Source organism: Oreochromis niloticus, linkage group LG5, assembly GCF_001858045.2.
Source record: "Oreochromis niloticus isolate F11D_XX linkage group LG5, O_niloticus_UMD_NMBU, whole genome shotgun sequence".
In the NCBI taxonomy this organism is placed as follows: Eukaryota; Metazoa; Chordata; class Actinopteri; order Cichliformes; family Cichlidae; genus Oreochromis; species Oreochromis niloticus.
In genome coordinates this window covers 3,508,087-3,536,017 of record NC_031970.2, presented here as the reverse complement: position 1 = coordinate 3,536,017, position 27,931 = coordinate 3,508,087, and the positions used below count along the sequence as shown (strand labels likewise).

The following is a 27,931-nucleotide window of genomic DNA, read 5'->3' as shown; positions in this document are numbered from 1 at the left end:
ATATAAATGTGTTTATTGCAAAGTGGAAGAGTTTTAAGAAGCACAGACGACGTAAACTTTCAGAGCGTCACCAACACTCTGCTGACTCATTATCTGCAGACTTCACTGGAAACTTCCTGGGAGGAGTTTCTGTGGCTCAGCAGGTGTAAAGCAGGTGTAATGTGTAGGGGTCCCCGTCCATGCAGTGGACCTGCTAATTAGTATTTCATCAATTAGTCACAGACTAATAAGGCAGTGGAGTTTTTCTCACAAAACTGAAGTACAGGCTTCTTGGATGATCTTTAGCTGCACAGAAAGTCGTATTTGCCACATAAATCCGTTTAAAATGGTCCAAATGCTGCAATCACCACAAATGAGTTGAGAGGTCCAGTTCAGGGACTTCAATTAGGAGATATGAAGCATAGCAGACAGATGGCAGCTACAGCCGCCTCTGCTGGCATCCAGCCGTCAATTAACAGCAGCCACAGTCACACCCAACTGCAAACTGCACCAGGCTGTGCTCATTTCCACTGTGAGTGTGGAGACTGCCTCAAGTGGCCATCAGAGGAAAGGCCTTCAATGTTCAGTCCAAGAGATTTGCACAGGGTATTTTATTTTCCCGTCCTCTGACTCTGTGTGTGTGTGTGTGTGTGTGTGTGTGTGTGTGTGTGTGTGTGTGTGTGTGTGTGTGTGTATGTGTGTGTGTGTGTGTGTGTGTGTGTTCATGCATATCTTTTCAATTTCTCCATGTAGATTTTTTGTTTCAGTCTGTTTGTTTTGCAACTGTCTCTGTGTATCTACATCCGATTTGCTTTTTCCTGAATCTGTGTGCAGTGAAAACATACACACACACACACACACACACACACACACACACACTGCAGTCATTTTCCTCAAAGTCATAAGTCGCCATGAAAAAAGGGACAAAACAATGAGACACGAATATATTTTAAGAAGTGCGTTTTGCAGTCCTGAGGGGTCGTTACAGTCAAGCTCCATTATTCATGAATATAAACAACAACATCCGGTTTTGATAGACAGATTTTCTGATTGATTCAAAACAATCTTGTGGTTTGTTTGTCTCTCGTCCAAGGACAAAAATAAAACTTCTGATAGCAAACAGCAGATGGATCAGAAATGTGTAACGCAGGAGGAGAGAGGACACGTGGAAAGGACAAATTAAGGAATACGTGGACAGAGCATGCTGGGAGATCTGATGTGTCTTTAGGAAAACTAACTCTTCTTAAATATACAGTGATGCACAGAAAACATGGATTTACAAAAGAACAGCTTCTTGGTACAATGTGACACCGGCTGAGAGCCAAAAACGAGCGAAAAAAACCGAGTCTGAAAAAGACCGAGTCTGAAAAAGACCGAGTCTGAAAAAGACCGCGATGTTCAGACCAAACATGAAGCAAAGTTTTCATGCATCACAATTAAAAGCAAAGTGTGTGATAAGATGTTGATGCACAGCAGGTCGTGGTGGGTAACGTGATTAAACATGAACACAATGCATGAAAGTCAGACCAGATCTACTGACTCCAGTTTCTGGACTTTGTTTCTCAATATGTTTTTCCAGCAGTTTTATATGAACTGACTCCTACTCAGAGCTAATATTCTCCTTGTTAAAGGGCAAAAAAGTCCACATTGGGAGGGTGGTGGTGGAGTGACTCACACAAGTCACAGATTTTCACACTTCTGTTATTTTTAATAGGCAATTAAGTAAAAACGCACTACTTGGTTAGGTTAGTCTTAAAATAAAACTGGTGCTACTTCTTTTAAAGTTCCCTTTTTTGACATCTCCACTTTGTTTGGATGAAATACATGCTGCAGATGTGAACTTGTGATGTGAAGAAGTCATGTGACTGTCACAAAAATCATAATAATTGGTGTCCATGAACAAATACATGGCTTTTTCTGGACTAGCTTGCATGTTTTTACGAGACGGGGCTGGATTACGTGTTCATAAGTTGGAATCATTTCAACTTAAAAATAAAGCTTCACGCTGTATCAGAAAAGCCTACGGCTGAGGATTCTAATCACGCCCTCGACAGTTGTACAGTTCAACTTTGCTGTTAAATGGAGACGGAGCAAAACCTGAGAGGTCTTAGAGAAGGGTTTAGATTTTCAGCAAGTGAAAAAAAAGGAAATACAGGATTCAAGGACTGAGTGATGAATTAATGGGAGACTTTAGGATAAAACGTGTGTGTAGGCCTGGGCAACAAGCCCATGAAACTTGATATACAGTGACAATAACGCCGGGGAATTAGATGCCATCGGGATGAGAGAGTGAGCAATGGCGAGCAGAGGAAGAGGATGGAAGAGAGAATATATCAGGAAAAATGCGTCATCAGAGGAGAGGGAAATTAAAGGGGAGAAGGAAGAAAACCAGAGGAGAGGAGGCATGAAAGATGCTCATTGAAGGAATGACTCAACAAATAAAGAGACAACAAACACAGAAGGAAAGCGTAGAGGGTGAAGCTTTGGACACTAAAAGTCTACATCAAAACCAAGATTACTTTAATTATATTCGGTCAGAAGGCAGGTAAGAAAATAACAAGATAAAAGAGACCAGAGGAGAAGCAAGCAGTGAAGTATTCTGCTGTGAACAGTTCTGTGGAGGAGCACCCTCTGCTGCTTTCAACTGAGACATTTATCCTCTGCCTATCTTGTACAAGGTCAGCCAGGCTTTTATGTCTGCTCACCGAGAGCAGCGCATCACTCGTCCCCGCGCTCTCTGTCAGAAGTCACTCAGGATGCAGAATACGGCCGCTGTCGGGCACCAACGTTTCGGCTCAGCGAGTGACGCAGGGAGAGAGAGAAGAGAGAGACGCCATGAAGAGGCGAGCAAAGAGGAGAGGCGAGCAGACGGGCGTATTTTGGCTGAAATAATTGAACTAATTGAAGGTCCCAGAGATCAAAATTGAAGGTCTTATATGTCATAGCTGTCTGTGGAAGAGCACAGAGGGAGTATAAGATTAAAAAAATCAAACTGAAAGGTCACTGATGGAGGGCTGGAAGCAGAGAGAGCAGATGGAGAAAAGAAAGTAAGGCTAAATAAACCCATAAAAACAAGCGAGGGGTGATTCACAGTTCAAAATAATCCCTGTTTATCTGATACTGTGTGGTGGTACAGCCCCGCCGGTCATCCACTATCTGAACACGTGCCGTGGTCCTTTCACCGCGGTGGCTGGTGCTTTGACTCAGTGTTTGTGGAGTTTTGGACTTTAAAGTTTTGAATATTACATAAAATAATATGTTATTATAACACTGGGCAGCACGGTGCAAATCCACCATCAGGCTGAGTTTTCCTGTTCTCCATGTCTGTGGGCTTCTCTCCGGGTACTCTGGCTTCCTCCCACAGTCCAAAGACATGCAGTTAGTGGGGTTAGGTTTCACTGTGATTCTAAATTGTGAGTGTGGGTGGTTGTTTGTCTCTCTGTGTTAGTCCTGAGACAGACTGGTGACCTGTCCTAGGTGTGCCCTGTCCAAGTCATGTCAGCAGGATGGATGGTTTGTTTAATGTTCACATTAACTTCATGTATTCTTCCTCAGTGTGTTTAGTCTCTGCTGCTTTAGAGTTTCTGCCTCCCTCAGTGTCCCATCCTCTTGTGTCAATCCATTCATGTGTCTGATTATCCAGATTTACTTATCTCACTTCCAGCTTTTTGTTTATTGTGCTTTGCGTTTTATTTTTGCTTCTCTTGTCTCGTTCTCTGTGATTTAGTTCAGCTGTGTCTTGTTCGCCCAGCTGTTTCCACTTCCCAGATTGCTTCTCTGTGTGTGTATATAGTCCTCCCATTAGTCCTTAACGGTCCTCACAGTCTCTAAGAGTCGCTGCTCCCCTTGCCCTAGTGTGCTTTTAATTGGTTTTCACCTTTTTGGACTTCATGTTTTACCTTTTTCAACAAATGCTTGGCTATCAGTTCAACACAGTCTGGGTGAACTGATCCTAACCCTTTAGGCCACCTTCCTCTGAATGGCTGCCGCTCACAAAGGTTTAAAAACAAGTGGGTGGGGCTTCTGTGGGTATAGCCAGAGCTGTGATGTATATAGATGTATGTGCTCTCTCTATTATACGATACAGAGCCAAGAACAGACGAGTGGGTGGTTCTTGGTTCCTTTTGTTTAATTAATATCCTTCCTTGAGTTTGCATTTCTTCATTTTCACCTTTTGTTTTTTATGTCTGCTATGTGGATGTGTCTTAGTTCTAGATGTCTTTTGATATTTTTCTGTGAGGCTGATTGTTTCAAACTGTAGCCCTCATCAGGCCTGTCAGTCTATCCTCATGCTTCGCTGGATTCTTGCTTTGTTTAATCAGACATTTGGTTCTGTAATCCTCTCTCCATCGTTCTTCATGCAGGCCCTCGTCTTCATATATCACTTAGATAAAAGTATTGGACTAAAGCTATTACTCTTTGGTTTCAGGTGTTTTTCTGTCTGATTGCCACACATTTATAAAACCAAGCACCCAGCCATGCAGTCTGCATTCACGAACATTACTGAAAGGATGGGATGTAATTGGATGCTACTGTTGGTAGTCCATGATTAAACGTAAGCTATATGAGTGCAAAGTGGAAGTATTTAGGAACCACAGAAACATAGCCATGAGGTGGCAGATGGCGTATTTTTAATATGAACTTCCAGCACTGTAAAAGTACACATGAGAGATATATTGTTTATTGTTTTTTTCAATAAACAATATATTCTTTAATACTAGACAGGTTAACAGGGAGCCACTTAAAACAAAGAGGCCCAGTAGAAGCTACAGTTCCAAACCAGTGGCTGAAATCAACGACCAAAAAGCACAATAGACAACTGAGGCTGCCCCCTGCTGTTATACGCCCCCCCCCCCTCCTCTCAGCAGCCACCACAGGGCAAAATGGCCCATACATAATCCTCTCAGCTGTAAACAGGCAGCCAAAAGAGCTTCCACCAAAATGCCAAGCCTCGCCAGGGGTGAAAATATTCCCACTTGTTAGAACAATAGCTGAAATGGCCTGAGCTCCAGGCCTCAGAAACATCATCCTAGTGATATTTCTCCCCACGATTCACTGTGCAGTCTGTCAAACGGTCATTTTTCACACACCAAATTGGACGTTTCAAGAGAAGTCAGGCCCGACTGCATGCAGCTGAGGTCAAAGACCCCTGAGACGAGAGGGTGGTATAATCTTTCTCGCCCTTGGACATCCCCGAGTGTTAAAATGAAGAACTTCAAAAGGGCGAATAAAGTAGATTTTAAGGAAAAGGAGCTTAATCTGGGACTTTCTCCCCAACTTGTGACATCCAGCTAATATGTGACAGAAGACATTTACAGATGCTTGATCTCAGCAATTAAAGAAAAATCTCTTAATCGAGGCATTAAATGAATATGTATGGATGGATGGATGGATGGATGGATGGATGGATGGATGGAGGCTGTTTTTCAGCACCTCAAAAATTGATATTCATACAGTTCCTGCTGGGAGACGGATGCTAAGCACAACAACGAGCTCATACCATCAGTCACTGAGCTGTGACAACGTGGCCTTGCATTAGAGGCTCTATAATGACGAGTCATTGTGTTGTTTTCCAGCACCAACTCTGCCAGATCTTGTTAATGAACTTGTTCACTTCCATAAAACAACATTCAAATGTTCCTCCAGGCCCGTGAGGCTTATTGTTGTTGCATTTTCCACTGCCTAACAATAGAGGCTGTGACTCACGCTATTTCACAGCCTCACTAGAAATTGTGTTGTTTTGTAGCCTCATCTGCATAAAGTCTGAAAGACGTGGGATTAATGAAAAGTTACGAGTTTGGGGTCATGTGTGGGTCAGTGGAGGGGACGGCTTAGAACTGGATTATGAGTGGAACAAAGATCAGTGGCTTTTATTTAAGTTTGTAGAGGCGCTTAAAAACTAAATTGAAAAACACTCAGTGTGGAATAAATTCTGTATGTCACATCGTTGGGATTAGGCTGTGATTAAATACAAGTGAGGCTGGGTTTGGCAAACGTGTCTCAGGCTAAAGGTTCAAAGGTCACTGAAGGGGCTGATGATGAGGGGACGGGGTAAACTTGATAAAGAGGAGTAGTGTAGGTGTAGGTGTGAAGAATCCACTGAGTCAAACATATTGGAAGCATCACATTTTTCTTTCCTCATCAATAACTGATGACTCTGGGGGTTCACCTTACCTCATATCAATTTAATGGAAAAATGATACAAAAGAGCATATTTCCATCAATAACTCGGATTATCTGCCCACTAAGTCGCACAAAATTTAGCTTGTTTATTCGTGTTTGTGGACATGAAGTAAAGCACTTTTACATTTAAAGACCAAAAAATAAATAAATAAAACATCTGTCAGCCTCAAAGATCCCTCAAGTAAAATCCATGTCATAAATCTATGTTTGCAGATACATTCTGTCTGCAAACATGGTGGCAAAAGTCTTACTTTCATTTGAGACATGCATCAGAATTCCTGCAGATTTAACTATGAACTGATGTTTAAACAAGAGAATTTTTTGCTGGAAAAACTCAGTAAACTCTGGGATTACTTTTACATTAAACTGCCTTTTCATTTGTGATTGTGGAGACAGTCCAAAAAAAAAGTGAGCTGCTTATTTCAGATGAAAAAAGTCCAAGCTGGAAACTAAACGATGCCCAAGACACAAAGTAACAAAAATCTAGGAAATACAGAGGAACGCACTGGAAACCGACAGGCAGGGAAACAGTCTGATACAACGAAAGATTAAAGCTACAGCTATTAATACGAAGACACACTAAGGTCTAACAGAGGCAAGAAGAAATGGGTGAAACCAATTAAGGGTAACAAGATAGGGAAAGTAAACTAGGAACAAGAGACAGAAGACAGCACACATTATAAAACAGGATCTCACAAATGTGAGATGTGTGTAAATGGGTGTAAATGTGTGTAAATGGGTGAATGAGACATGTTCTATAAACTGCTTTAGGTGCTCAGGACGTAAAGCCTTAATGCAGCGGCCATCAGAGTCCACATTAGCTGGTTGAAAGGGGGACGGCAGCATCATTTGCAGGTTTGCTAACCAGCATCTCTTGGTTCGTGTTATACTGGGACCTTCTGCACTTCATTTTTTTTACTATTCTCTTCCAGTCACTTGCTAATAGCTTATGTTTAAGTGTTAAAACATAATTGGTTAGAGTCAGGCAAAGATTAAAACATGGGATAAATAGTGTCCATGCATGCATGTGCTGCGACGCCGGGCCGTATCTGTACATCCACATGTGGATTTAAGCACATACGTGTTCACTCCTGCATGCGGGGCTGAAAGAGTGTTTCTGTGTGTACGAAGAGGAGTCAAGCAAACAGAATAGGGTTGCAGCAACTAATCAATTAAAATTGATCATAGCAACAGTTGGCAACGGATTTTATCGATCAGTTGGGTCTGTGATGTATGGCGCTCCCTGTAGCAACATCTCCGTAGATGGAGGCTGCGCTCCAGTCAATGCTGTGCCTTTCTTTAGCTAATGTGATGAATTACAGGAAATGACACCGTCTCCTTTCTCTCCGTCAGCATTTACAAAGCAAAGGGAAGAAAAGTTCAGAGGCTCGAGCTCAGGTTACAGTTCGTCTCAAGTTATCAACAGTATGGAAAAACTACTGTACGGTAAATTTAGCAGTTCTAGCTACAGTGACCCGTCTACATGATGGGAGAGACAGACAGTGTTTCTGTCACATTTGTGTCCATTTTCATGGACAAATGCACATTTTTGGCTCCAATTACAAAAAATACACACACATTGTGTCCAATTCCTTTGTGATTTGTAATAAAATGTGCCTGCATATTTGAGCCATTGCTTCAAAATGTTCTGTACTATGAATGTTCAAGACTTGTCTGTATGTCTCAGTCTGCTGTAATAAAATAACATCCACGCATATAAACAGGAAAGCGGCACAGTGGGAGGACTGCGGTAATGTAAATCTGTCTATTTCCGTTCTTCGTCCTGGTGATATTTCTACAGCTGTAATTGAATTTTCCCACAGCTTCTCCCTCCCTCTCTTCCATAACAGGAGCCATTATTTCTAAAGCTCAGAAACATGTTAATCTGTGAGTGCGTGTAAAAGTAGGTTAGAGGACATCAGGCTGTGTGCTGTAAGCCCTCTGCACCCTGTCAGTCTGTTATACATTCACATTACCAGCATAACACAGGCTGGCCTTCACAGAGCGGACTGAGAGAGGGCTTTGTGCTGCCTAGACCCCGACCCGCTTTACCAATGACACTAAGAAGATTTCACAACACAGTAGGACGTGGGTTAGATTACTCCTCTAAAACCAGCACATTAAAAAAACAGTGAGAGTAAGAGTGTGAAAGAGGGACATAAATAAATCATGGTCAAGAACAGCAGAAGGACAAATAAATAATGGCATTGTCTGGGATTAAATGTATGAGATATAGGCTAAAAAAAGTAGGAGCATTAAGTAATCGATAACTTTCTTCGAACACTGCTGGCAAGCTGGGAGAGCTGAGAGGATTTATTTCATATCAGATGTCCAGAACAGTCGGTGAGAGCAGAAACTTCAATACTTGGGGAAATAATCACTGCACTGCAGGACTGCAGCCAAAAAATCTTCCAGTACAACACGCCTGACAGTGGAACCATGTCAACAGACAGATGTGCTGCAGCAACACGGATGGAAGTGTTTGATTTGTCGTTTTCATTCATCTTTGTCCACTTAAAATGTCAGTTGTAGTTAAATTTAAGAAAAGCTCTTCTAGAAGTGAGACTTACAGCTTCCACAGCCACCTTAGAAACTCTTCAAGCGTCTGTCTGGGGAGTTATTTTCTCCATTCGAGTCCCATTTATGCCTCGTTTCCCACTCGTTTAAATGACTGGGAAGTGAACCGTGACATCAGTTTCAGCAGTCACTGTGAACATGAACATGTTTTAACAGAATATCAGTCAAATCTGATATTATTGATGATCAGATACTGTTCTTGCATCAGCACTAACCTGATCAGTTTCCTGTTGCTGGCTGTTTATTGGCTGCTTCTGGGAGCAGAGGCAGCATGAGCACAAGCCCTCCCAGAGAGTCCATTAACTTTTGACACTTTTATTTACTTACACTCATGAAAACTGCCAAAGAGAACAGACTGACAGGAATAAAACAGTATGTTGCACCATAAAGGCCATTCTCAAAACCTTTGCCTCTCTGTGACGGGGTGGGGCTGTACTTCAGCCAGTGGTTTTGGAAATCTTTAGCAAAATTGATGAAATTATGAACGCAGAGTATCATCAGATTTTCATCCATCCATGAAAGACCATCTGTAAAGCATCTGATTGGCAACTGTTTTATTTTTCCACATGACACTGATCCAAACACACTGCCAGTGCAGTGAGAGCATACCTGAATAGAGAAACACACAATGGTAATGAACTGGCCTCCTCTCCAATGCCTCAGTGTCTCCTTTCTCCTCCCAGCATTAACAGCTATTTGCAGACATGGAGTACAAGCATGAGCTGTGCCCAGTAACAATTTAAATGTTTTTATATTCTTCCTATTGTTAGCCATTTGATTAAATATTGTATGCTCATGTATTTGGGCCTATTGGACAGAGAAAGCATGCTAAGCTACACGTTTGCCACAGCTTTCATCAAATCTGAAGCCAACATTGAATGACCACCGCTGTACTTGAGTCTCTAATTAAATACTGTGCAGCTGATTTGATGCCTGTTCTGATCTGAGATCTGTGTGCTGTGATAGAGTGAGCCCTCAACTGTGGCCACAACCCCGCAGATTTGTGCAGGTAGGAGCTTCATCTGTGCTGTCCGAGAGCCCGCGAGAGGCAAAGCTTCATCCAGCTGAGCGTTGGGGATTTGATGGGTGAAATTGAAATATGAAATGGCTTCATAATCTCCCTGCCAGACAAAGACGGGAGAGAACAGGGTCAATCCCAATTCACACACACTTTGTTGGCAACAACCGGTCTAATGAAATTTGGCCGGCTGAAAACAAGAGAGGAAGAAAAGCGGGGCCAATATCATTACACAAAGACCACTTTGGGAAATAAAAGTCGGAGGATTGAATTTTTTAACTCCGCTCCAGCACGTTCACCCCGTGAGAGATGGATGGAAAGGAAGAGAGAGAAACAACATGAGATCAAATGAATTTAAGCAAGAGAGAACTGATAAAACCTGCAGCCACGGAAAGAAATGAAGAAGGGAAGAAAGAGAAAGGGAGGCTAAATGAAATGAATGAGGGAAGAATGGAGAGGTGGAAACTGTAAGAAAAGGCTGAGAGAGCAAAGTGAAGTACAAAGTGACTGAAACAAGAGTGAAAAAGGATTTCATCGACATAATAAATGTCAGGACGAGCTTGTGCCGCCCTCCCTGTTTAACCTCACATGGCATTAATGTCAAATCTGTCACAGGACCTTAGACCTGCTGAAGTCTAACTTTAAGCTTTTCATGGTGGAGTAAATGAAGTGAACTTGCTCTCAGAATGGTTTCAGCTCACCTGGATCCAGACCTCCAGTCAGCTCACTGAGCCATCTGCCATCGTAACATGAAACAGCAGTTTTTCAGTTAAAACAGTGATCGTCCAGTGGCCGCTGCAAAGAGGACTATTAGCTACTCAGCAGCCCACGCAGAACTAACGCTACTGCCCAGCTGTTGGTTCTCCAGTTAATGGTCAGGGAAACCAACACCCTCCCAAACTGAGACTGGTTAAAGACACAAGACTGTAGATCTAAATGAATATTTGTTCTTTACTTATCCATCCATCCATCCATCCATCCATCCATCCATCCATCCATCCATCCATCCATCCATCCATCCATCCATCCATCCATCCATCCATCCTCTTCCGCTTATTGAATTCACAGTCACAGGGGGACTGCAGCCTGTTCCAGCTGAGGTGGGATGCACCCAGCATAGGTGGCCAGGCGGCCCCAAGGCTGAGACAACCAAGACAACCATTCCTACTCACTCATACCTGTGGGCACTTCAGAATCACCTAACTTTGCAGTTACACTGCATGTGAAGCCAGAGAGAAGAGAAATCATGCAGACGCAGGAAGAACACGCAAACTCTCCACAGTCCCGACCCGATGGTGGATTCAAACACAACACCTTCTTTCTGTGAGGCAACAGTTCCAACCAGCCTTTTTCTATGTGACCACTTTCAAGTTTTCTAGTTATTATCCAAGTAAAGATGTACTACAAACTACTCTCCCGGGACCTCAAAGCCTCATTGACCCATTGTTCTATCATTACGTGCCTTCTGTCTAAGATTCACATTCATACACTGATGGAGGCGTCGGAGAGCAACATGCAGATTGGAGCAGCCAGGGATCAAACCACCAACGAGATGGCCTGCTCTACCTCCTGAGCTACAGCCACTCCATCATAGATCATATACTGCATTGCTCAAGATTAGATAACATAACAAGAAGCCGTCTGAGAGTGCAAACGCCCGCCAACATTATGTAGAGCAGGTAATAGATAATAAGTACTGGAAATTAAAAACTTGAGCTTATCATATAATATTATACTACAGTGTGTATCTATGTAACTAACCAGGCAGTTCATTGTCTTTCTCTGGACAATAATATGAAGATAAAACAAATTGTGGGGTCAACTTGAAAAACAGTCAGAAATGAAATGTAAACATTAGATCAGAGCTCAAATTTGAATGCAAACTATAATGTGATATTTGGAATCCTCGACAACGGCTATAAGACACATAGTTTTAGTCTCAATGATGCTACATAGTAGCACCATGTAGCATCATTATCATTTTATTCTGCAGATCAGTGTACTGACCCTGAAGGAGAGGTCAGAGGTCAGACATGTTCAACCTTTATATGTTACTTTTCTGCACACATCACACTAAGTTATTAGATTCTTTGTCAGATTTCGACCAATCATTGGGCTGACCTCGAAGACCTCGGTGGATGTACGCCAAATGTTATTGGATTGTTAACATGACCCCATTTTACACCCCTACAAAGTTTTACCACAACTCATTCAAAGGTTTTTGAGCTTCTATGTTTACAGACACACACACACACACACACACACACATACACACACACACACACACACACACACACACACACACACACACACAACACACACACACACACACACACACACACACATACACACACACACACACACACACACACACATACACACACACACACACACACACATACACACACACACACACACACACACACACACACACACACACACACACACACACACACACACACACACACACACACACACACACACACACACACACACACACACACACACACACACACACGGACATGCTAGCAAAAACATAACTACCAAGATCAATCACAGATTTTTCCCTGAAACTTTTCTTTGCCAAAAAGTGAAACTCAGAAGGGCCCTGCTGGGGTTTGAACCCCGACCCCTCTGAGCCTCAGAGCTTAGGTTTGCTGCACTTTAGCTCACAGCTGTCATCACTATGGCAGCTCAATGCTTTATTGTTGGTGGTGTGGCTGACTGTAATATGCCGTATACACCACCAATCATATCATAATTTATCCGTATTATCAAGGTTAGGATACACACTCAGAAGGAAAAAAGCTTTCCCTGAGTATTCCCTGAACCCAGCAGAGTGGGCAGCTGTGGGTCACAGCAGAAAAATAAAGAGTGTGGACAGGAAAAGACGAAGCAAAAAGATGAGCAGGGTAAAAACAGCTGTAAGATTTAAATTCACAGAGAAATGGGGGAAAAAAGAAAATACTGCTAACTACAAATATATATCTATTGTATTTGCAGGTTTTCTCAGAATATTATGAAGATAAAGTGGAAGTAGTTTGAAGGAAAACTTTCCCCCTCATTAATATTTGAATCTATGCAATAAGGTGCTACAAAGTCTAATTAGATTTTTCTGCTCCAAAGGGGGAAAGTGTGAATATGATGTTTCTATTATGTATGGTGTTTGGGTTTACACGAGCGTGGCTATGCACAGACTGGCACACCATGAAAACATCATACCATGCTAAATGACCTCACACTAACAGAGACCAGGGGCGGCACAAGAAGTAAAACGACTTCAAGTCGAACTAAAACCCTAAAAGACAGCTGAGTCAGCGCGGCGCTCGGCACAGAGGAACTGGACTCAGTGGGTGGAAGGTGGAGCCGTGCCACCCGGCAAACATGTAGTGAGAAAGTATTTCAGAAACTCTAACCTCAGATATTTAATCTTTCATTTTCATGAAGGTCACCTGAACAGACAAAATTAAAAGAACTAGTCTGTTCGTCTGTGCGCCCACGACCATGGATACAACCATCAGTCTGTCATTGATGAGGAAAACAGGAGAGACTCTACAGAAAACTCGTCACGTGTTCTGAATCCAGTACATATTTGCATTTTGAGCTTTTCTACTTTTTCATTTCCTACTTTTATTTAAATCATTGATTTCTGTTTGTTTTTATTTACACTACTGCTAATAAATATTTACTTATTTAGTTCATATAAACACATTTATTTGCATCAGGCGTAGCCTGCACTGTTACTGTAACATCGTTTGTTCACATGAATAAGCACTTTGTGGAAGCGTAGCAGTCAGCTCAGGTTTCAGCATTTATGTATCTGCATTTAATTACAGCATATATATTATTAGGCATTTCCTTTCTCTTTGGTGGAACCAGCTTCCACATCACTGTCAGACTGACACAGTCTGTGTCGGGTTCGCACGTTCAGATGGCTTTTTAAGGCCGGCTTACCACAGACTCTTTGCCCTCTTACACCCTCACACCGGGAGGATTAACCTTAACAACGCCCATTCATTCCTTTTAGGTTCAGCTAAAATTAAATTCTGATTTTTTTTTAAAGGTTATTTTATTATTAATTTATAAATTAAACACAAAAATTACTATTTTTTCATCATCTCAACTATTTGCCTGATTCTATCATTTAAATCCTGCACATATAAATATAAATCATCTATATATCTAGAGTTAAAAAATAATATTTGTATAAAATGAAGCAGATAATAAAGATAATTGCTACCTGTAGTCCTAACTGTATGCAAGCTTATCTAAGAGCTCTGAGGGTTTGTCCTCCTATCCTGTCATGCTTAACTCCCTGTAAGCCTTTAATTACATTTATAGGTAATTGAATGGGAAAAATAATCACCAAAGCATTTACGCAACATGTTATTAAGTACCTGGGGCTGTAACTGAGCAGTTATGAAACACTTCTATTATCTCCTGTTTGCCTCAGCAGGATCATTACAGGTGAGATTTAACCAGAGCTTTTTCCTTGAAGTTACCAATAACATTATTATCCTCGCTCCAATAAAGGTGTGCAAGCTTTTTGTGCAGCCACAGAACACCATCTTTTTCAACATAAAACCTGTAATTTACAATAATTACTGTTCCACACAGAGGCTGTAATAGTCTTTTTTATTCAGATTTCCAATTAACAGTCAACAAGAATACTTTTTTAAACTTCAACCAACCAACCCTCACATCAGCCTGAAAAATCAGGTTTAACTTCCAACTATAAAACTCTACGTCCAGACGAACAGAATCAACCTTTTGAGATTACTATAAGCAGTGATGTCACATATTTAAGATTATTACTTCAGAGTTTACTTGGGCCAAATGTATTATTTACTATTGGTGAACCACGCTGCTTTTGTTTTGAAGGTTTAGTCACTGCTAACCAGTTAGCCCTGGATCTGGCCGGTTCATTGACCTGGCTGATGTGGTGGTGGTCTCCAGTCTTGCAGCTGGTGATGGAAGTGCTGCTCTGCTCTGGAAATGCACTGGGTGATGAAGGGAGTTCAGGTTGTAACCACCATCTGTCCTGTCATGTCAGTTAAGCTGTTAAATGTACTCCTACAGGTATGTTTCTCATGCTGAAAGGGAACTCTCTCTAACAGCAATTTCTCTGGCACCCTCATCCATGCATGAGTAAACCATCAGCTGACCATCAGCTGATTTAAGCTGGAGCTTAAATCTTTTGTCTTTCAGATTTCAGTTATTCACATTTGATCAAATCTTGATGGTTGTTCTTTTTCTTCTGTGAAAAAAAGGATGATTTTTATTGTTGCACATTCTGAAATATTCCCTGAATCAATCCTATAAACAAAGAAAATGGGTCAAAAAACCCACAAAGTGTTGCATTATGCAGTAAAGCAACATTTATATTTTCCACTTGACTTGTGTCATTACATAAAGTACAATGGTAGCCAACCTTTAAATACAGTAAAGTGAAAATAACTGCTGTGAGTGTTTTTAGAAATCTGTTTAGTTCTAACGGGCATTTTTCACGTCACTTCAGAACCAGTCAAACAGTTTCTTACAAAACCAAAAGAGCATCACAGACACATGTTTGTCTAAGAGAGGAACAAATCAGCTGTATCCACACACAGCAAACCCAAAGCTCTGCCTCGTAAAACAAGCTGCTTTTGTTAGAAGTTCAGAGGAACTTTAAACATTCTTGATTTTGTTAAAAACCAGGATAAAAAAGAAAAACTGGCACAGAAGTAAGACGGAGTGCCTGATCCGGGATAGCAAAACTGGATATCCAGAAATCCAGGATCAAATTTGGGAACATTGTGGCCCCGAATATTCATCCTTCTCTCTTTCTTGTTTTGTCCTCTCCAGATGTGCGAAAATGATCTTTTTTTCCCTCATATTAGTGATTTTTGTCCTCTTTGCCAGCTCTTCACCCTCACAAATCCAAGACCTTTTTATTAATTAATTCTTGTATAACCTCAACACTGAGCCGCAAGTTTGATCAGTTTTATCAGTTTTATCAGTTTTATCAGTTTTATCAGTTTTATCAGTTTTATCAGTTTTATCAGTTTTATCAGTTACACACGGTGCAGTCAAAGTCGCTCACTGGAGAACCAGCTGATTATACTGCTCTTATCTATCACAAAGCTGGGCATATTTGCAGAGGAGAACCACATAAGTAAATTTAATAATTGATTTCTTTCATTGCACATACATGTCACCCACCCTCTGCCACGAGTAGAATCTAAACCTGTGAGGATATAATGTGAGCTCTTTACAAAAACAGGGAACTTCAGCTAATATTCTAATATTCCAAATGTCTCATATTGAGTGACTCTGCTGGCTCTTTCTAAATGATACAGGATACTGGAGTATGTTATCGAAGCGCTTCACTGCAAAGACCTTTGGACCAGTGACGGCAGTGTTTGCCTACAGGACGGCTGACTCAGCACTCTGAATAAAACATGTGGGGTAGGGATTGGAGGAGCCTCTGAAGGTCGCGGTGACACAGATGAGCACTTCACGCAGCCTCTCGCTCCTCAAAATTGCTTCATATTTCTTTATCGTGTGGTCTCCATTTCTACCTGCTCATATTTGACTTTTTTTCACCAGATTCATCAAAACACGGGGTTGAAATATTCATAGAATCTGGTTCCAGGTAATACAGAGTATGCACCACTGACAGCTAGCATTAAAGTCAAATTATTGGTTTCTGTGCTGCTTTGACTGGAAGCTAATTATCCCATCACCTCCCTGACTGATGTTACGAGTGACAGGGCGCGCTCGGACCACACGAGCCGCTGGAGAAGATCACATCTGCACCGACAGCTGGTTTCTAAATTAGCCCAGTAGGGGAAGGCCCGTGTATATAATCTGTGTCATGAAGCGATTTATTTCTGCACTTATTCATGACTGACGTGTCAGAGAGAGAATTCCTCATTACAGATTCATCCTACTGTCCTTCAGATGGAAGCGCGAGGCTGCTGAGGGAGCAGGAGGAGACTTTCCCTCAGCTTAACTACCAGGATCTATTTATCTCTAATAAATAATTGCTATAATCTGTGATTCTGACTTATTAGTTTGACCACTGGACTTTTACATTAACTGTTTCAGTAGTTAACCTCGACCTCTCATAGGGGAAAGGGTCAAGGCAAACTTCCTATAGTGGGATCAATAAGGCGTCACATTATGGTTAAAGTCAGCATCTATGGATCCATTTTCCTCTGATGGCTGTACTCTGTGAGGTGAGCTGCTATAAATACTTTGGCTTAGAGAGCGCTTTTATTCAGGTGACGGCTCTGTAAGATTCTGAGATAAAGGATGCTGGATAAATGACACCACTGAGAAGAGTGAAAACGGGGCACATGGTCACACACCTCACTGCTCAAGTGCTTGAAAACAGGCTGATCTACCCAGGACCTCTTTTTATTTTAAGTTTATTTGGAGGAGTCGTGTCAGTGATGGGATGAGACTGGATGGTCATGATACGGCCAGATGTGCTACAGCTGCGCTCGATGCACTCCTTAAAGTAAAAGTACACGAGTACAACATGGAAAACCTGCTTAAAGTGTTAAAGGTAGTCAACACAGAAAAAATGATCAACTATTATCATGAAAGAATATAAAAGCTAGGTGCAAGTTTCCAAATAAGTCATCTGCCCCTCGTGAACCAAGTGAGCTTAAAATTCCAGCTAAACTTTGGTTTCAGTGAAGAAACTCCTCAGTCTGCCAAAATGGGAAAAGTGGGCCCCAATTCCACAAATCTGTGACCTGAATAAAAACTCTTTCCTGGTGGGTTTATGATCGCAGCCACCAGTGACAGGCTCAACACTAATATTCAGTTTTACTGTAAATTTTGGTCTCGATTAGAGAACAAAAAAAGCAGATGACTTGTGATGAGTGCATCGTGACTGACCCTCACATCGCTCATCATATCTGCATTTAAAACACTAACAAACTGCTCAGACCGAGGACTTCACGACCCAGCAGGGGGCGCCATGAAGGCCACGTCTTTCTTTTACATACTTTGTAGACGGGACAGTGTAGCTACAGAGGAACTGGAGAAACCTCTAACTATTGTCTATGTTACAGTTTTTTCAAACATTAAAATAAAAAGTTTGACTCTCTGCTGTCCGCCAAAGTCTCCTGATCAAAGTCTGATTGGTTCTAAAGTCTAATCTAAAATATAACATTCAAGGTGTTTTAAACTTGGGATTTTAATACTGAAGTGAAAACGGACTTGGATCTGACCAAAATAAAATATCACCACATCAGCTGGTGATTCCAGTACAAGAACTACTGAAAAATAACACCTCATTTATTCATCAATAATAAACAGTTCTCATCATAATGATATTAATCTTCTGTTTCAAGTGGAAAAAGATTTTCACAGAGAGCTTGGTCCGTGTGCAGCTGCTGCTGGCTGTGGGTACTAATCTGTTTCTCCCACTGCCAAAAATAATCCTGCTGATTTTTCTCGTTATCAAACATCCCGGGATTGTCCAACAAGTGAAACTTTGTTTGGATGGAAGCACGTTAATCTAAAAATCGAAGATTCGCCCCTGAGACGAAACAAAACCAGGATTTTCCCTCAGTTCACCCACTGCTTCCACCCTCCTCATCTATACAGTTTGGATGTTTTATACAGTTTGCAGTCAGATGTAGTGGAGAAAAACTAATATTTTTCTTATCATTAGAAAGATTAAAGTAAATAGAAATAAACTGTACTGTATTTACTGTACTTGTATTTAATACTTGCTACAGTAAAAGGTTCTTCATTAAATTCCAGAGCTGTATCGGCATGAAAGGTTTAAACCCTGGTGAGGTACGCTGACATATGTTCATAAACCCACCAAAATCTGAAGGATTTTTGATGTGCTTTTGTTAAAAATACTCTCAGACTAAACATCATCGCTCATCCTAACTGTTGAGATCAGCTGCTAGCCTCTGGTGTTATATTGAATCATTCATCAACTTCTAAATCTGTGAGCTACAGTAACCCGTGGCAGAGCGGCTGTAGGCTTTGTCTTTTCCATTTGGGTCAGAGTGAAGCTCTCACTTGCATAAGCCCGGCCCTGAGCGGCTGATTCCTACACTGGGAGAGCAACCTGAGGCGTCTCGGTGGGAGGAAGAGCAATACATATTTATTGTTTAGCTCTTTTAGCAGAGTGGGAACTCCACCCTCCTCGGGTCATTCTGAGTCCATCTATTTATCTAAAGTATCCATACATATAAAGACAGAAGGGGGAAAATGGGGAAAAGAATAATGTGCTGCAGGATGAGTCAAGCTCCTATGGTTGCATAAGTGCATTAGCCGACTGAGGCCTTGGGACGACACACAGAAAACATTACGTTGCATTGTGGTCGGTAAAAGCCTGACTCGGAGCATTTTCTGCCTTTCGCCCTGCTAGAGCAGGTATTACAGGAACGTGCTGATGGAGGAGCTTATCAAACATCACCTTTCAACTTGCCAATTCAAAGCCACATAATAATAAAAATAATAATAATAATAATAATATTGATATTATTTTCTTAACATTTTTCAATAAATAAGTACAATGACAGCATGTGTGCAGATGTAAAAATGTTGGATAGTAACACTCCTGACTGAATCACAGTGATAAGAGACGCTTTATGTCGCGTTTTCTCCATTTCAAACCTTTATGGCTGCGACATATTAGTCAGAGACAGAAGTTTCAAACTGAGTAATTACAGTAAGTTCTGCTTCACTCTCTCCACGAGGGCATCTCATTATCTTTAATTACCAAGTAAGCAAAACTTCTGCAACTTTGTCTCTTTTTTGTCATTTTCCTCTCAGGTAATGTTAGTTTACCCAACACTGTGTTTGTATCCAAAGCTGAAGCAGCAGGAAAACATGCATGTGACCATAAACCATCTATTTTTATCTCCACTGCTCATTTTAAGCATTTCAAAGCATTTAAAGCACAACTGAACTGCTTAAACAGCACACATGTTCATATTTACAATTTTAACAGTGAGACACAATCATACACCATCAGCACCCACACAACTAAGCTATCGTTAAATTTAGCTCTTTGCTAAATGATCTATGTTATCTCTGAAAAGCCAGCATAGCAGCAGCAATGTTGCTAACAAAGTGTCAACCTGAGGTTTGTAAACCAGTGTGTGAAACCTCTGTGGGTACGACCATCTTTTATATCCAGTCCACAAGCTGTGATTATAAGACTGAGATCAGGACGCCTCCTCGGTCAGCTGCTCTGAGGGTATCGCACCTGAGGCAGACGCAGGTCACACTGGAGAAACTCCAGTGAGGGAGAAACTCAGAGAGGGAGGTCTGGGGTGTCTCTGCTTAGCCTGCCCCACGACCTGAACCTGAATAAGCAGCACATGCTAGATGGATAAAATCATACATAATAAATATTTCAGTTATTGTAGAAGTGAAGTGATATTTTCACTTGTCTCACTGAAGCTCTTTTGCACACTTTCAGATGCTGTACCAGCTAAAAATGGATTGGCAACAACTTAAAGCAAGCGTAAGCTGAAACTCTGGCCTTCTGCTAGCTAGCCTCCTTGGTGGATTTCAGTGGGTGGTATAAATTATTCTGTATATAACAACACAACTCCCAATGAGTCTTTCATCACTAGTGTGCTATCAAACTATTGAGGTGGGCGTAGCTGTCGAATGATGGAGTCTCATGTTTTAGTGTTCATCCCCAGAACAGGCGGCGCAAACTGCGTTTCAGTCACTATCAGGTTGATCAGCAGTTAGCAGCAAAGAAAAATAATAATTCTGCTGCTTGAATCTTCGGCACAAAGCAGTGACCAGGATGAAGTTTGTGTGGTGACACTCAAAGCAGATGGTCCAACAAGAACGACAACAGCAGCTCTGCTTATTAATTATTTCTCATTAACAAATGGTACAACAGCTGAACAGGTCCAGAATTACCAGTCCTTCCAGTAGAGATTTAGAGGGAGGGGGTGGCGGTGGGGGGAGCTACAGACAGATGCCATTTTGTTGCTTTGGGTGGAGTGGGCTCTGATAAATCTCACTCTAAGGGGCTCAGAAGCGTCGCTAATTGACTTTGGGGAAATTATGCACAATTACACATCAAATGCAGCCTAACTGCGAGCACATATGGGCGGAGACGGGACGCAGACATCGGTGACAGCAGCCCAACGTCCTTTCAGCTAGACCACTCGCTATGCAAGCGTGTGCCGTATATCTAAACGCTCTGACATGAAATATGTGCTTCAGCATTTCAGGATTAATTATGATTTCCTAATCCCTCCGTGCCTGTCTGTTAACAGCAGCAAAAACGCGCCACCGGCGGCACAGAGCCAGCTCGTCCTGCAGTAATTGATTTGTTTGAAGTCGGGCAGAAAAAGGAGGAGGCCTGCTGATGACGTGTCTTTGGACAAAAGAAGCATTAGTCGGGATTAATCGGGATTAACGAGAAGAAATTCTGATGGACGGGAGCCAAAAGAAAAAAATGCCTCTACGCAGGCTCGCCGCTCCGCCTTCCTGATTAAAATAACATTGCACTGGTGCTAATTAGCAGGTGGAGCCCACAGCTGAGTGGGCTGTGTTTATGGCTCCGTGTGCGGTCCTGTCACTGATCAGCTGTGTTTCTGTGCTCAGAAAGTCGTGCGTAAGCGACACAGAGGGACCGGTGCTCCACCCCATCTCGGCGTCCAAATGTTGAGTCATTCTGGCCAACAAACTCGACTTCTGTTGCAACATTTCAGTCTGTAACAACATAATAAAAACAACACTATGAAATCTGGTCGAAGTTCAGAGTGTTCACAGTGAGACGGCACGAAGCTCACAGAGCTGAAAAGAATCAATTAAACAAGGAAAAAAAACGATTTAATGACAATTTCTTCAGTTTTTTTGTGCAAAACAATGAAAAACTGCAGAAAAGCACTCGACCTTTTTTCTTCTTCTAACGTCTATAAACCTGTAATCTTCATCTTTTTTTTGAAATCAATTAGCGAGTAGCTGTTTATTAAATATCTTAATCAGCCTGGGAGTCAAATCAAACCACAAGTTTTACTTTTATCGACTTCCATCTGAAGATATCTCAGAAAGGAATTGTTTTGCATCCTTAATTCTGAGAAAGCTTTCTTACGATGCTCTCTTCATTTAAACTGAAATAATTCATCCAGATAATGAAGCTTGTCGGGATAAATGGTCCTCAATTCTAATTTTTGCAACAACTGATGATGGATGCCAAAGAAAAAGGGAAAAGCAGAAGAAGCAATACGCTAGAAAAACAAGGAAATACGAAGAAAAAGATGCAAGAATAGCATGGGAGAGAGGGACACCAAAAAGCAGTTATTCCAGAGGAATTAAGGAATAAAAACAATGGGAAAAAAGGAAAAAAATGACAAAGATGCAGACAAACCATCAAGAAGGGAAAGAAATGAGTGGGCCTGAAGTAAGCAAAGTTAAGGATTTCTGAAATAAAGGAGCAACGCTACAATACCAGACTGAGCCTTAAATGTGCAGCAAACTCCAATCTCAGCCCTAATCTGACCGTGACATTCATCCCGCTCCACCATTACTGGAATTAAATAACTGGAATTAACAGCACACCACCAGATCTCAGGCGTACAGAGACAGAAAGACATGAGCAGAGATTTTAAATGACAGAGGGGAAAAAAGAGAGAGTGGGACAGACTGCAACAGAGAGAAATCCAAAAATGAAGGGGAAAAGAGGGAAAAGGACTTTGAGGTGAGAAGCGAGGGAAAAGGGGCGTGCAGCAGGGGGAGAGAGAGACCCTCAGGCGACTGTTAAACTGACTTAATCAGATCAACTTACTGACCTGGATAAACTCTGCTTGACTGGAACACACAGCTACTCACATTATACACCGCCCCTCGAGTGCACGACACAGAGTTTAGTGCACGTGTGACTGTGTCGCTGTTCCAGTGTGTGATCTGGAAAAGCAGGAGTCAAACTGTAACGTGGGAGAAAAAATCTAGTAGTTAAATATTTAAAGCTCGCCCTTAATTCCCAAACTGTTAGTTACAGAAGAGAGAATGTAACCACAGATAAGAAGATTTGATCTGATCATAAAAGAAAAGGATGGATGACGAACTCTGGGTTTGAAAAACTGAAACCAGTACAGAACTGGCAAAAAGTGCAGCTCCTCTAATGGTCGCTCGAGTCTGAAGGCAAAAAAGTCGGTCATGACAACTCTAGAGTGTGAAGAGGATTCTTGTGTATAAAGTTTATAAATGCTAAACTGAAAACATCCTCATGAGCAAAGCAGACAGATCAGCTGATTTTGTTTTTCAATGTGCACGGTGGTGGAAAACAAGCAAAACATGCCATGAAAATCTCTAAAATTTAAATATTACTATAAATAATCTTTTATAAAAATGTGCAGTGCCCACAGAAGCTCGTTAGTTAGGAGGAACAACGGAGAGAAGGGGTAAAAAACGGTGCACATATCTGATGTTGCAGGCGCTGCAGGCCTCGTTTTCCTCTGCAGAAGCTGACTGAAGGTCAATTTTTGCACATCCTCTGAATATGGATCTTACGTGTGAACTAAAGTGGAGTTTTTGAGGGAAGTTTTCCTCTGATAATAGGCCTATATTAATCTACCCATCAGAAGAGATGCAGTATTGATGTTTCTCTCCAAACTGTCAAAACTTATGGCAAAATCATGCAAGGACACAGAAAACCTGAAAGCTGCAAAATGATTATGGTTCAGCTGAAAGAAGAGGAAAGAGGTGTGCGTTAGGCAGCGTTCGCTGGTCTCTCCCTCTCTGCTTGCTCTTCCTTTACAGATGGTCAACAAATGAAACATGCAATGCCTTAATATGCAAATAATACAAATAATAATACAAAATAATACAAAAAAAAAAAAAAAAGATGATGATAACAGTGGGTGGATTATATTCTTAAACTTAGTTACAGCACTTTCAGAAAGACATCTACTGTGATGAAGTCTACTCCCCACTGTTGTGTAATAATGTCAATAAAAACAAGACAGTGCTTCAGGAGGAAGAGAGGATGCTCTGCCTATTCCTAAATAAAAATCAAATATAATAACTTAAAAAAAATTAAAAAAAAATTAAAAAAAAAATAATGCAAAGTTGTTCTGAGCGATGAAAGCGTTGTATCCTGGTTGGAGCGCACTAACAGGATGAACATGGTGCCATCCACAGGGCACGAGGGCTCGCTCTGTGGTTTAATCAGAATGAAGATGATGTGAATTTTACTCTGTGGCCTTCATAATCACCTCGATGGCACATCTGCACTGCCTTAGATGACTAAATATCTTTTTTGGAAGAACTGTGTTCGCTCTTCCAGTTAAATTCCAGAGAACTGGATGATCCCAGTCATTCTGGCTGCACACTCCTCTCAGCGTGCAGACCTGTTGTATCACTGTAGCGTTGCAGCACTCTGCTTTGTCCGTAGTACAAGTTCTAACGACACAACAAATCTTTAGGTGAACGATTACATCGCATGCCGTCACCATGATGAAAAGCAGCCAGCGGTCTGAACCCTGCCAAGTCTGTGCCATCATACATCAACAGATTCTGCTGCTGCACTTACATTTAAATGACAGAATAACAAAATCTGCAAGTCATCCACTCTTGCTGCGAGTGCAAGAGTGCATCCAAACCGTCTCCACCCAGAAAAAGCTGGATGTAATTATAGTGCTGAGCATCTTTTTTTAAAAACATGCTTTGCTGTGAAGACAGACATGAACGTGCTCTGTGTGCATCATTTAAAAGATTTCTGGGAATCTGAGCAACACCAAAGGTTATATCATGACCGCACCTCACAGCTCCCTCGTTAACGCTCCTCTTCCATTCTACATTTCACAGCCTAACTGAAGTTTGGTTTCAGGTGAGTAGATGAGGGGAGTGGCTTGAAGGGAAGCATGTGTCTCCCACTTACTGGCTTTGAATGCATCAGTATATAAGCTGTTCTATAAAATCTGACATGATGTGAACTTGTCCCTCTGACGAGCTGGGCGGTTCATTTTGCATTCTCTCATGCACCTGCAACTGTTAAGCCCGAAAAGCACTCAAAGCTTCAATGCATGTGTGAAAATGACCTCAGCTACATCACGATCGAGGGTCTTGTAAGAACTCTGTTCTGAAAGCGCGGCGCACCTCTCTGGTCCTCTGTCATGGCTCTGTCAGGTCTTACTGTTCTTTTTGCCACCTCAACAGAAGCACTTCTCCTTCTAATGCAATGCAGTTTAGTGCAAACAGCAAACTGCAGGCTCCAGCTTCTTACTGTACCAACAAAATGTAAATACAAACCCTGGACAAAAGTGCTGGTAAAGGATGCTGGAGGGAACGCTCCTCCATGACAAGGCTAAAGCAGAAGAAGAAGAGCTGCTGCTTCCCTTTAAACTATATTTGGTTCAGTGTAAGACAGTTATTCATTCAGATAGGCAAACAGATTTTAATGCTCTAGCTTCTGCAGATGGAAGTGGGAGGAACAGAAGACATGAGTAATTAAAAGAAAGTAGAAGCGAACCGGTTGAATCATGCCATTTTTTGTATCTGCACTTCTCTCCATTAGAAATTACATCAGTTAATGTAGGAGAGGGAAGTAGGATGATATTTTCTTTATGCAGCGCTCATGCATCTTCATTTTCTCTCCCACCTTCTTCCTCTGTGTGGGCACCGCTGCGTCGCTTTAGCTCTCCATCTCCCTCCCTCCCTCACGCGAACAAACACACACGCAGGCGCACTCTCGCAGGCGCACTCTCGCAGGCGCACTCTCGCAGGCTTGTTAATGCAGAGGTAATGTAGTAAACTCAAGGGGACCCCCCTAACCAAATCTGCTGTCAAGAGAAATCGCTGAAGTGAATTCATAATAAAATCTGGAGCACCAGGGGCACATGCATAATGTGCACGCGTGACTGTGTGCGCTGTCCGTGGAAAAGAAAAGCGAGGAAAACAAACAAAACCGAGGGAATCGGAAACAGAGTGAAATTAATCTAATGCAGAAAATGAGGCCGCATCGAGGGGATGAAGAGCATGTTTTCCAGCAAGCCTATCCAAGCTACAGAGAAATGTAATTGGCACCAAAAAGGCAGCGAGCAGCAGGGGTTACAGCTGTTGCATATGCCTCCAAGCTAAAAACACACAGGACAAAACACAGCATAAAATCAGTGAGTGCTCTCATAAGTACAAAGAATTTTAAATGGATGCAGATCAGCAGGGAACTCCTCTGGAGTTTAGCGGTAACAACACTGCAAACTGATGCAGCCCTTACAGGCTGGAAAGAGGATTATGAGTGATGAGTGATTATGAGTGATGAACAGCAGGACAGCCCATAATACTGGAAATGCTGAAAAGATATACTGTGAAAAACGCTGTCACACAACGGGAAGAAAAAGCAGAAATACAGACTTTCACCGACCGCACGAGGCGAAAAACGTTAAATCCTTTGTCGTGATTCTAACTCTGTGAAGCCGTTCACACTGAGGTCGCTGTAATTATGTAGCCTCCACAGTGTGATGAACAGATTGAGATGGAGATGTCAGTAGTGTATATTCACTGGTGGTTCCCTGCTGCTCTTTGCAATGAGACGTCGGTTTGCAGCAGTGGATAAGGCGACCGTCCTAACGCGTCCTCGTCCCTCCGAGTAATCTGACGCCACTTTTCCAGTTTCCTCCTGCGTCTCCCCACACATGCACACTCTGTGCTCTGACAGGGATGGTGGTCCCTCACCTTTCATCCTCACTTTCACTCACTGGCCAGGTTTGAAATAACATGCACCGCCCTTCGTACCAGTATCGAGTTAGGGGTAACAGATTCCTCTCTAATGTCATAACCTGATGCATCAGTGCACTGTGTGGAATTAAAGAAATCGTTTTACTGCTACAATATAATCTACAGCATTAACATTGCATTAACAATATCACATATAGCTTTAAGACGGCATTGAGACATTTAAACATACTGACACCATATTAACCTTTATTACAGATGCAGTTATAACCATTTTTATATCTTTATACACACATTGCAGTTCTGTGCTTATAAAAGAGTTGAAGCTCGGCCAAGTAATTAAAGGTCAGTAGCTTCGTTCGGCGTGATGTCCGGACGATCTATTGGATAAGTGGCTTAGAGCTGAAGAAAGATCGCACACACGCTTACAAAACACATATATATACCACATATAACCTAGAAACAGGCCTGAGTGTATTCAGCAACATGTTGCACTAGAGTTTACTTGACAACAGGTGACAGAAGGAGAGGACGAGTCCATGGGGACCTCAAAGGCCTGAGACCATCGCCTTATTTGGAAGAAGATGCCAGAAAGGGGAACTTCTGTCTCTGCATTTAGCTCTTAAAATTGATCATTGTCTGTAAAAGAGGCAAATAATGTTCTTAAGATGCAAATTATGTGCTTGTAAACGCAAGAGGGGGCGTTATAATACCCTGATGTTATAAAAGCAATCTGAAGTGTATTTCTGACGGAGATCCATGCTGATTGTGTGCAGTAATTATCTCCCCGCGCATGTGTTCAATAAAATCACTGTTTGACCCCACCCTTCTGGACTACCATTGTTTTGTACTCTTCCTCAATATTTGATACCCGTAACAACTGACATGTAAATGACACACAAACCATGCTGGCTGCAGTAGGCACTCCACACATGAAACACACTGACTGTATATAAAAGATGGACGTAGCCACTGAGATGCTAACTGGTTTGTCGACTAGTCTTTTGAACCCTTGAAAACGTTGCATGTTACCAATTTGTTTAACAATAAAACTTCAAAACCTTGGGTTGGGGGGTTTAGGGAGGTCGTAGCTATGAGTGAACACTAGCACTGCTTAGCTTGGTTAGAAAGGTAAATCAACACCTGTGATGTTAGCAACATACAGGCTAAAAACAACACATACCTTCCTAGACTTTAGCTGCAGATTCCGATTGTCAGACGAATGTAAATTTTTTATTGGATTCTAATTTTCAACAGTGAATGGAAGAAGAGGTCAGATCTGATATCCTGATGTTATGACATTGGCCATTAGGTCCATATGCACTCTTTACATCAGTGCTGCTGTCAGTCAACAACAGCTGCTTCACATCCTTCAGTTTCAAAGACAGAAAATGTTTTTCATGTGAGGTTTATTTTTCCAAACACTTCATCGTCATAACTGAACCAGAGACAGAGCCTTTTTGATTCAAACTGGTGAAAAGGTACAAATATGCATCTGTACTGAACAAC

General features: G+C 41.8%; 1 protein-coding gene and 1 long non-coding RNA gene across 7 annotated transcripts in view; both read right to left on the bottom strand.

The window, feature by feature from the left end:
• The window catches only part of LOC100707136 (dedicator of cytokinesis protein 3), a 297,568-nt gene that overhangs the window by 229,836 nt on the left and 39,801 nt on the right, over positions 1 to 27,931 (bottom strand). The gene's annotated exons all lie outside the window — the stretch shown is intronic.
• Positions 19,259 to 22,689, bottom strand: LOC112846867 (uncharacterized). The gene is made up of 2 exons (XR_003220048.1): positions 22,540 to 22,689; positions 19,259 to 21,460 (listed from the first exon to the last, which is right to left on the bottom strand). It is a non-coding gene; the product is annotated as an uncharacterized LOC112846867 (long non-coding RNA).